The sequence below is a fragment of the Schistocerca nitens genome, chromosome 10 (assembly GCF_023898315.1).
Source record: "Schistocerca nitens isolate TAMUIC-IGC-003100 chromosome 10, iqSchNite1.1, whole genome shotgun sequence".
Classification (NCBI taxonomy): Eukaryota; Metazoa; Arthropoda; class Insecta; order Orthoptera; family Acrididae; genus Schistocerca; species Schistocerca nitens.
The window spans coordinates 82334063-82346072 of NC_064623.1; the positions used below are offsets into that span (position 1 = coordinate 82334063).

At 45.3% G+C, this 12010-nt stretch overlaps 1 protein-coding gene across 1 annotated transcript in view; it reads left to right on the forward strand.

Moving 5' to 3' along the window:
* The window catches only part of LOC126210423 (chymotrypsin-like protease CTRL-1), a 142316-nt gene that overhangs the window by 10262 nt on the left and 120044 nt on the right, over positions 1–12010 (forward strand). The gene's annotated exons all lie outside the window — the stretch shown is intronic.

Consider the following 12010-nt stretch of genomic DNA (forward strand, 5'->3'; position numbering starts at 1 on the left):
AATTGCGTGAAAATGTAATCACATGTCAGTTCTAGTATATTTTTCTAATGTATACCCGTTTATTATCTGCATTTCTTCTTGGTGTAGCAATTTTAATGGCCAGCAGTGTAGACGTGCAACTGTTGAGCAACTGACCACCCAGATGAACCAACGGTTACCAAGCCTGTCTCCTCAATGAGCGATCAGTGAACGTTGCTGCGTATGCATTTCCACAGCAGGTGCCTACTCCATCCACCTATGACGACTGCTGTTCATCGGTGGAATTTGCGCGCCAGTATCGCAATTGGACGTCCACTGAGTGGGGACTGGTGGCCTTTTCAGGTGACTCACGCTCTGTGGTACAGTAGACAGATGGCCATTGGCATGTACGGAGTGAAACAACTGAAAGCAAACACTCTGCAATAATCAGCAGAAGGGTCCAGGCCAGAGGGCATTTCCTGGGTTATCTGATCTTTTTCGAAGGCACAATGGATCAACACAAGGATGCATATATTCTTGGGGACAGTGTCCACGCCGAAATGCAGTTGTTTTTCCTCGACATGACGGCAGCTACCAGCATGACAATGCAATGTGTCACACAGCTTGCAGTTTATGAGCGCGGTTTGAAGAGTACCAGGGTGAGTTTACCGTACTCGCCTGGCCGCCATAGTCACCAGATTTATACCCACTCGAGAAACTGTAGGACCATCTCGATCGGGCTGTTCGCCTGCCGAAGCTAGCCACGACACTGGAGTCGCCGTGGCTTTACATCCCTGTTGCTATCTTCCAGTGCCTCACTGACTCTGGTCCCGCATGTCTCGCAGGCTTTTGACAGTCACATTAATGGAGTGTTGCCTACAGTATCACATATCGATCACGTTGCTGCAGTCCTTTTTATGTAGTGCAGCTTATTATGATGAATCATATTATTATTATTATTTTTTCCTTCTTCCATCTTTTCTTTTCATACATGTAATATATATAACTTTTAAGGTGTGCGTTTTAGAGCACATGTTCGCTGCTCATCTTTTTCTTATTTTGGTCCATACTACCACTTCCCAAAATATGGAAAGCAAAGAACTTGTAGCAGAAGAGATTTGTTTCACAGTATCGAAGATGAAAAATTTGTCGTAGCTCTTAAGGTATGCATTTTCGACCCTATGTTTACTGAGATTTTCTTGCTTCTAGTATCGTGTACTTTCAGCTGTATACGTTTACCCCATTAATTATGATACATGTGAGTCATAAATGAAGAAAAATATGTCGAGGACCGCATGCTGCTATGCGTAACACGTGACGCACCGTTGTTAATTTCGTTCTCCTCGGTGTACTGTGTACGTAAAACAAAAACACCTGTTAACCATTGAATGAGATACCGACGAGCCTCACGATCATGACATGCCATTCACCCATAGATACAACACATGACACACCAATGAGCTGATGTGTATCCGCGAGCGTTTGAAAGATACGAGAAAGAACAAACCCCCTCGTAATGTATGTGAAATTGTATCAGAACTTGTGAATCACACTTTGCCGGCGGTAACGGAGTGTACAGTCCCATGTTAGGGAATATGTGTCCTGTAGCCGGAAAGAGTGGTCAACGGCGAAAGTAGAACCGCGGCGTGCATAACGTGTTTACAACACCTCTGCACTGCTCACTCTGCCCGATATTCGCCGTGTCGACAGCTGCTAACGGTCGCATCGCGGTGTTACCACAGTACCACGGCAAATTTCACAAAAGAGGAAAACGCCGACATCCACCTCACTTACGGGCTTGCAGATGGAAGAGCTGACGTTGGCAGGCCGGTTTGGCCGTGCGGTTCTAGGCGCTTCAGTCTTGAACCGCGTGACCGCTACTGCCGCGGGTTCGAATCCTGCCTCGGGAATGTATGTGTGTGATGTCATTAGGTTAGTTAGGTTTAAGTAGTTCTAAGTACTAATGGACTGATGACCACAGATGTTAAGTCCCATAGTGCTCAGAGCCATTTTTTCAAGCTGACGTTGCAAGGCAACTGCATCACGAGAGGTTTCCTAGCCGGCGCCTTCCATCCGCAAAAACGTTTTACTCTCTGGACAGGCGCTTGAGGGAGTATGGTGCATGTGTAACACCTCCATGAGTTAGTGGTCGTGGCCGACCGTCGACGAAGAAAAAGTGTTACAAACTGTTGCAGAGGACCGGACAATAAGCACCAGGTCTCTCGCCACTGCGGTCGCAATGTCACAATATACTGTTATGCGGGTACTCCATAGAAACCATTACCATCCCTTTCGCATGCAGAAGGTACAGGCATCATCGCCGGAAGACTACCAGAGGAGGCTGGACTTCTGCAACTTTATCCTACGGCGTCAGACCCACGACCTGCATTTTTCACGAACAATACTGTTCACCGACGAAGCCTATTTCGCGAAGGAGGGTATAGTGAATTCGCATAATTGGCACGAGTGGGCGGAATAAAACCCCCACAGCACAGTGATACGAGGGTACCGGTAACGATCCGGTGTCAATATTATTGATCACCATCTCTTAGCGCCACATGCGCTCCACAAAGGCTTACAGGAGAGCGGTATCTGCGTTTCCTGGATGCTACATTACCGGAACTGTTGGAAGACGTTAGTTTGGCCTCACGTATGAACATGTCGTACATGCATGATGGTGCCCCACTCACTTCAGCGGCACAGTGCGACGCCACCTGGACACTGCCTTCCCTTCAAAATGGATCGGCCGTGGACGCCCTGTAGCATGGCCAGCAAGGTCGCCAGACCTGAATGCACAGGATTTCTTTTTGTGGGGTCATCTGAAATCTGTGATTTGTGAAGGAGAGGTTGTTGATGTCAACACCCTTCAACGCAGAATAGTGATGTAACGCAAAGGGATACAGACATGTTGGATCGTGTTCAGCAATCCTTCCTGCGAAGAGTTCAAGCCGGCCGAAGTGGCCGTGCGGTTAAAGGCGCTGCAGTCTGGAACCGCAAGACCGCTACGGTCGCAGGTTCGAATCCTGCCTCGGGCATGGATGTTTGTGATGTCCTTAGGTTAGTTAGGTTTAACTAGTTCTAAGTTCTAGGGGACTAATGACCTCAGCAGTTGAGTCCCATAGTGCTCAGAGCCATTTGAACCATTTTTGAAGAGTTCAACTTTGCCACAAACATCGTGGCCGTCATTTCGAACAGTACTTATAAACCGCCACTGCAGCTTCTGCTCATGTGTTTCTTTGTTAGTTTCGATTTGTACAGCTGTGTCGTATTCGTTTGTATTAACTGCCACATACCTGTGTATTTGTATTTTGTATTCTGCATCTATGTACTCTTTTCTTGAAACTAAGTCTAGGACACAAGAACCAAATTATAAAACACGCATGTACAGTAGTGCAGCCCCTCCTCACGTTCCTTTCCCTATGCCAACTAGCCACGATACACAATACCGGCCAGCGCTACCGTTACGAGATAGATGTGGGCGCTGCCATTGCTCGCAGTCTCACGCAGACCGTTGCTTGACGCCACATGCCTCGCCTTCTCGTGAGCGGCTAGACTACCTGCAACACTTACATGTTGTGCCCTGTTGCCGATATGTCCCCTTGGCCAATGTCGACGCACAGTAATACCCAGAAGTCCACTTCATATTTCCAGATTTTTACCATTCAATTGCATTGTTATTTATTGACATAGGATCATTTTGAAAACGAATTTATGTTTGTAGCTCAGTGTGTGAAAATTTGCACAACAAATTTTTATTTTATAAGTCAACGGTAAAGTACACTACTGGCCATTAAAATTGCTACACCACGAAGATGACGTGCTACAGACGCGAAATTTAACCGACACGAAGAAGATGCTGTGATATGCAAATGATTAGCTTTTCAGAGCATTCACACAAGGTTAGCGCCGGTTGCGACACCTGCAACGAGCTCACATGAGGAAAGTTTCCAACCGATTTCTCATACGCAAACAGCAGTTGACCGGCGTTGCCTGGTGAAACGTTGTTGTGGTGCCTCGTGTAAGGAGGAGAAATGCGTACCATCACGTTTCCGACTTTGATAACGGTCGGATTGTGGCCTATCGCGATTGCGGTTTATCGTATCGCGACATTGCTGCTCGCGTTGGTCGAGACCCAATGACTGTTAGCAGAATATGGAATCGGTGGGTTCAGGAGGGTAATACGGAACGCCGTGCTGGATCCCAAAGGCCTCGTATCACTAGCAGTCGAGATGACAGGCATCTTATCCGCATGGCTGTAACGGATCGTGCAGCCACGTCTCGATTCCTGACTCAACAGATGGGGACGTTTGCAAGGCAACAACCATCTGCACGAACAGTTCGACGACGTTTGCAGCAGCATGGACTATCAGTTCGGAGACCATGGCTGCGGTTACCCTTGACGCTGCATCACAGACAGGAGCGCGTGCGATGGTGTACTCAACGACGAACCTGGGTGCACGAATGGCAAAATGTAATTTTTTCGGATGAATGCAGGTTCTGTTTACAGCATCATGATGGTCGCATCCGTGTTTGGCGACATCGCGGTGAATACACATTGGAAACGTGTATTCGTCATCGCCATACTGGCGTATCACCCGACGTGATGGTATGGGGTGCCATTGGTTACACATCTCCGTCACCTCTTGTTCGCATTGACGGCACTTTGAACAGTGGATGTTACATTTCAGATGTGTTACGACCCGTGGCTCTTCCCTTCATTCGATCCCTGCGAAACCCTACATTTCGGCAAGATAATGCACGAGCGCATGTTGCAGGTCCTGTTCGACTGCTGCCCTGGCCAGCACATTCTCCAGATCTGTCACCAATTGAAAATGTCTGGTCTGTGGTGGCCGAGCAACTGGCTCGTCACAATACGCCAGTCACTACTCTTGATGAAATGTCGTATCGTGTTGAAGCTTCATGGGCAGCTGTACCTGTACACTCCATCCAAGCTCTGTTTGACTCAATGCCAGGAGTATCAAGGCCGTTATTACGGCCAGAAGTGGTTGTTCTGGGTACCGATTTCTCAGGATCTATGCACCCAAATTGCGTGAAAATGTAATCACATGTCAGTTCTAGTATAATATATTTTTCCAATGTATACCCGTTTATCATCTGCACTTCTTCTTGGAGTAGCAATTTTAATGGCCAGTTGTGTAACAAGTTATTTTGCGACAAGGACAATGTTTTGATACAAAAAAGAGAAGAAATACGCTCTTCAATTGATTGATTCCAGTATCTTCACCTGTTCGTTTCTGTAACTGGTAGCGGGCGGACGTATTTTTTAAAAAACGGGTATTCCAACCGTATACTAGAAGTGTTATAAAAGTTATTAGGTAGGCCAAGTTTATTCATATATATTTACATCGATGATACCCGTCTGTTCGTCATTTCGCCCGCACCGAGGATCCTGCATCAGGAGGTTCGAAGCAGACGAGAGGAATCTGCGCAAGCAGCGGAGGGACGATTCTATATTTGCATTGTCATAGTTAGCACTGTACACAGTGGAACGAATGTGAAGCAGTACGCAACTCAAAAATCCGAATATTGTTCTTAAAGCCGGCTGGAGTGGCCGAGCGGTTCTAGGCGCTACAGTCTGGAACCGCGCAACCGCTACGGTCGCAGGTTCGAATCCTGCCTCGCCGGCCGCTGTGGCCGTGCGGTTCTAGGCACTTCAGTCCGGAACCGCGCGACCGCTACGGTCGCAGGTTCGAATCCTGCCTCGGGCATGGATGTGTGTGATGTCCTTAGCTTAGTTAGGTTTAAGTAGTTCTAAGTTCTAGGGGACTGATGACCTCAGATGATGAGTCCCATAGTGCTCAGAGCCATTTGAACCATTTTTTTTTTCGAATCCTGCCTCGGGCATGGATGTGTGTGATGTCCTTAGTTAATTTTAAGTAGTTCTGAGTTATAGGGGACTGATGACCTCAGCATTTAAGTCCCGTAGTGCTCAGAGCCATTTGAACCATTTTTTGTTCTTAAATATATTGGCATTGAAGGTCTGTTGATATTAGTGCCAGTTAAAGTTTCACCCAAGATATGTGTACAGATTTATAAATTAGCCTCCAGTTTCTTTCAATTATTCCTTCTAATCATTTTTAATTATTCAAGCAGCAATTATTAATCAGTTACTATTATTTTGTCCCTCTCACTCATATGACGCATTATCTTAACCAAATAATGACATTCACGTACTTCTAGAGTAGGTTAACTCTAGAAATACCAATGATTTTCAAGAACGTGTGTTAGCACGAGGGGGGACGATGACCTTATGTCCGCCCTAAAAAGTTACTTAATTGTTATTATACTGACGTGTAAGTAGGGTCCCGAACCTGAAGACATTCGTTGTGAAAAGTCACATCTACTACTTAAACATAAATTAAGTTCACCTTAAAAATTTGAAACATTTATTAAATTTGGTAGGATACATCATTAAAAACAATTTTTTTAAGTTTTAAAATATGAAGTATCTGACTAGATTACAATGTTTTCAAGCTACCCCCCTTCGTATTGCGATGGTTAATTTAAAGCGAAGCTTTACCCAATAAGAATCATCTTTTGAACATAATTTTTTGAAAATTGTCGCTCTTCTTAATTTCCATTTTTGCAAACAAATATCGGAGAGATTTTATGCCTTGTGCGAAACAGAAATAATTCACTTCCATTCATCCATACATGTTTCCACACTTTATGTGCTGTTTTCACTGTTTTATTATTGCGATTGTTACCGTAATCAACGCCGCTTGTAACGTAATACGTAACACTTGTACAACTTGTCATAGTGTCCAGTGCTCCCGTCTTGTTTACCATTGTGGCAGACATGTTAATGCGCTTATTACATTCACTATTTCTGCTTTATCTATTACACAGACATTTCGTTTTGCTCCAGCACGTAAAAAAATGTTTCTGCTGCCAACTCATGTGTTATTGTGGCTATTGTTTGAGTCAGATTTATCGGAAGAATTCTGAGAAATTACAGTCTATCTGTATATGATCATGTTTAAAAATAAATGGTGTAAATAATGTGTCTGTAGAATACCTTTTTGTAGCCACATTTGTTAAATAAAAAGAATATTCGTCAAACAAATGAAATATCAACTAATTACGTACGTACATGTCCTTTTCTTTCTTTTTTGTAGCTCTTACGTAGTCACAGTGAGGGGTTTGATGCCTGCTTTACTAGCAAGTCTGTACACTCTTGCTGTATAGTATGAAGGGCTGGATAGTTGCGAACCAAATAGTCAACACAACTGTATTCGCCGTTTTTTAAAAACCACGATAATTTTACTTATTTGATTACAAACCAACTTGCTGATTATAATACTACAGTATCACACTATGTAATCAAATTAAAATCTTCGTATAAAATTCGTAATTTTTAGGAACAAATAACAAAGTTTCGAACAAGCGAATAATGTAATAATCTCTTACCTGCACTATCAAGCATAAAGCTATCGAAGAGACAGTTGAAGCTTCAGGAAGGTCATCATATGAGCTCACGGTATTTCTCTCTGGGGAAGTGTGATCATTACATTTTTTGCTGGTTGTAGAAGCCGACGTAAAAAAAAAAAAAAACTTTCTTAGCCTCAGCTTGTTTTTCATTTCCTTGTGCTTTCCTTTTTCGATAATATGCGCCAGATAGTTTCTTGTGTTTTAGACATATGTTCGTCAGTTGTTTCATCGTTATGAAGCCAGTAAAAATTCAGAGTAACGACATAGAAGTGGTGGACAAGCGGACACAGAACAATGTACTAGCACGCAACAACAGCACCGAAGGAGACCAGCTGAACGCTGCGTTGTGGATTCAAGTGCTGCTACGACGTTGTTTCGATGTCATTGTCGGATGTGCTGTGGGGAAGCAGAAGAGGGAGGGGCCACAGCTGGCCAAGCCGCGTGACGATGGGTCCGTCAATAGTTTACTCATCACTGGCAAACGAGCACTGGTGAAGCGTTTGCTATTTTAGTGGGAAGAGCTGTTGTATTTCACTGGTCAACATGTCCTGAAGTTAATAATATCCAATCAGGCGCATTTTACTGATTTCGCCTATGTTATTAAACTGCTATAATGGTCACTTGGCTTCAGTTCTTAAGAATCTTCGCGATGCTTTCCCTTGGGTCAAACAAACCTTCAGACCATCTGTGCTGCTCTTCATTGTATATGTTCAATACTCGTGTTAGTTCAATTTGGCACAGCCCCACACACTTGAGCAATATTATGGTATAGGCCACTGACGTATTTTGTAACCAGTCTCCTTTGTAGTCTGAACGCATTTCCCTGTTATTCTACCAATGAACCTACAACTGATTCTACAGGGTGGAGAAAAATTGTGCCACGAAACTTTAACCATGGATAGCTGATGCCAGTAGGACTCAAAATAACTAATGTTGTGTGGGTTGACAACTCACCATTTTTAAACTATGGAAGCTTGGCCGCGGGATTGGCCTGTTGCCTGATGCTCTGGACATGGCATGACTGCAAATGCTTTGCCTGCCGGAGATCGCGATGTATCCATGTGGTAGTGCGCCAGCCTTCCTCTCTGGGGGCGAATCCGCCTGGGTCCTGACACATCCATTGTTGTTTCATGATAAGACGTACCAGAAACAAACCCGTCAACAGCTGTTAGTTCACGTACAGAAAGTCTTTTACAAATTGTGTCGGCCCTGAAAATGGCCTTTTTTTTGTAGCTAGGACGTTGTTTAATTAAAACAGGCGCTCGAACTGGCGACCCTCTCACGCGACACAAGCTTGGTAACGCCGAGTGGTATTTTGCCGAACTCTTTCAAATGTTCCTGGCATTGTCCTGATATGATAGGCGGCATGTTGAATGCAGTCCATTAATTCCTCTTCGTTTCTAGGTGCCCGCAGCTCGTGGTCTTGCGGTAGCGTTCTCGTTTCCTGCCGACGGGGTCCTGGGTTCGATTCCCGTCGGGGTCAGGGAGTTTCCCTGCCTCGAGATGACTGGGTGTTGTGTCGTCTTCATCATCATCATCATCGGAGGAAGGCAATGGCAAATCACCTCCGCTAGGACCTTTGTAACCAGTGTCCTTTGTAGACTGAACACAGTTCCCAGTTAGTCAGCGTGCAGGTCTCCTGCATCGACCCCTACGCTCCTAGGAGTACGGGACCTCATCATCATCGTTTCTAGGTGGTTCGTGTCTGGATGGGTGAACTAGAAACTTGAAGAATCCCCACAGGAATAAGTTCAGTGGCGTGAGGTCTGGTGGTCGTGGGGGCCATGTCCTACGAGCGCCTCTGCCAATTATCCGGCATTCGAAGAGTTCATTTAAATACCCACGCACAGCACAACTGTTATGTGGAGGCACCCCACCATGCTGCAACTACATGTGTAGCCACATGTCCAGGGAAACATCTTCCAGCACACCAGGTAGAGTTTCTTGCAAAAAGTGAAGGTAATTTGCCCCAGTAAGTCGAGCAGGTAGACGGACCAGCCCAATCAGATGGTAACCCACAGTGCCTGCCCAAATGAAGAGCGAAAACTGGTCCTGGTGTCCGTGGACTTGCGTGATGTGAGGATTTCCCCTTTCCCAGTAATGAATGTTTCGAGTGTTGTAAAGACCATCCCAATGGAAGGGGCATCCTCAGTAAAAAAATGCAATGGCGGGGGAGTCGGGATCTCGTGCGACACGTCGCAGAAACCACTGGCAAAACCCTTGCCTGTGTTCATAGTCCACCACAGGATTTAGCTCTTGGACAGGGTGGAAACTAAATGGTTGCTGGCCGTCTTCCCTCAAAACCTCCCAGACTAACTGATGAGTGACACCCACGTCATGACCAAGCACTTGAGTATCTGCCATAGGTGTTTCCTTGAAGCGCTCAATAACAGTCTCTTCATATGCAGCATCCCATCGCGTTCCAGGTCTTCCAACATCACCATGATATCCCGCTAACGAGGCTGCTTCGCCAAGTCGCCGGTGAATTATGTAAACGTTTGCAGGTGTGGGTGGCATCTTGCTGGGTACCGTTCCTCATACAACTGTAGAGCTTCGTGTGCATTACCGTCAGCTAGTCCATAAACAGAAACCATATCTCGTTGTTCTTCAGACGAATACTGTGCCGCCATGCTTACTGTAAGACTAAATCGCAGGTGATGTGTGTGTGCTCCGAAACTCTGACGTGAAGTGGGGACAAACAGCAAGACCCATTTGACACATGTGCGTGTCACGTTGGGGCAGTGACGGGGCGAGGGACGTTTGTATGTGTGAATCGGCAACCATAGCACTGTGATTCTTCAATTTCTCCAGGCGTTTTATGACGAAATAAATCTCGGGTGAACAGCCTGATATGAGTGTGCATAGGAAGAAATATTTCGGCAATCGACCACGTTGCCATCATGATGGCAACGTGGTCGATTGCCGAAATATTGTGTCCTATGCACACTCATACCAGGCAGTTCACTCGAGATTTATTTCGTCAACCATAGCACTGTCCGTCAACCGATAAACGGCAACGGGGCAATCCCACGGCCAATCGGAGCGCGTGGCGCCAAGTTTCCATAGTTTAAAAATGGTGTGTTGTCGACCTACACAACATTAATAAAGTTGGTTCTTACTTGCATCAGCCGTGCCGGCCGCGGTGGCTGTGCGGTTATAGGCGCTTCAGTCTGGAACCGCGCGACCACTACGGTCGCAGGCTCAAATCCTGCCTCGGGCATGGATGTGTGTGATGTCCTTAGGTTAGTTATGTTTAAGTAGTTCTAAGTTCTAGGGGACTGATGACCTCAGATGTTAAGTCCCATAGTGCTCAGAACATTTGAACCATTTTGCATCAGCCGTCCAGGTTTAAAACTTCGTGACACAATTTTTCTCCACCCTTTATGTGATCGTTCCATTTAATATCTCTAGAAACTGTTACGCTCAGGTATTTGTATGAGTTTATCGATTACAACTGTCACTCATTAATACTGTAGTCGTAATTAATACGTGTTTATTGTTTTGCCAGACGAAAATACACTCGCCGATACTATGGTGGATTCTTTGGTTTGCTCTGCGAGACCAAGGAGATACTACTGTATAACACATAATATGTTAGTTCGCTTTATTGCAAAATAAATAAGAAGAATTACATAACTTTGTAAATTGAAGGTAGAGGGGAGCGAATGGAAAGGAAAGGAACTCACAGTGTAAGCTGCATCGATGCTTTATACAGAGTCAGCGAGTGAAAATGTGGGCTGGACCTGGATGTGAACTCAGGATCTCTTGCTTACGAGGCAGTTGCGTTTACTACAGCGCCACCTCGGCACAATGTTTATTGTGATTGTACAGACTATCCCGGTACGCCACTCGCCAGACCCACATTCCCACCTAGCGCCATCTATCCATGCTCGCTACTTTGGGATTCCCACAGGAAGTCGAATGTGATGCTGCATTCATACTGAAGGTGATGGATTCATAACCCACCGAGGCAACTCAATTGTATGAATGCTTGGTGTCTGTTCATTTAGACATGTTTGTGGGTTTACTGTTGCTTTAAAGTCAGCGCACAGATGTAAACCTCCTGATGGATTTTTGAAAATTACCAAGGGTAATGCGCAGTGATGTGATGTATAACCACACTGTCTTTTGATCTTTCCAGTTCCTGAGCAACTTGCTCACATGGAGACAGGCCATTGCAGAAAAAATAGCGCTTGCACATTGCCTTAACAGTAACGTGCGATTCAAACTCATTATCGCTTCCTATACCTGGTTCAAACAGTTTCTTATACTCATTACACAAGTCGGAAACATTGTAACACATCGTCTTGTACACACAGGTTGAACAAACCAAACAAGTCCACACCGATACACTGATCAAAACGAAGGAAAACAGATCACAACGTAAAAATGAAACTTCCTGGCAGATTGAAACTGTGTACCTGACTGAGACTCGAACTGAGGACCTTTGCCTTTCGCAGGCAAGTGCTCTACCAACTGAGCTACCCAAGTACGACTCACGCCGCATCCTCACAGCTTTACTTCCCCCAGTACCTCGTCTCCTATCTCCTACCTTCCAAACTTTACAGAAGCTCTCCTGCGAACCTTGCAGAACTAGCAC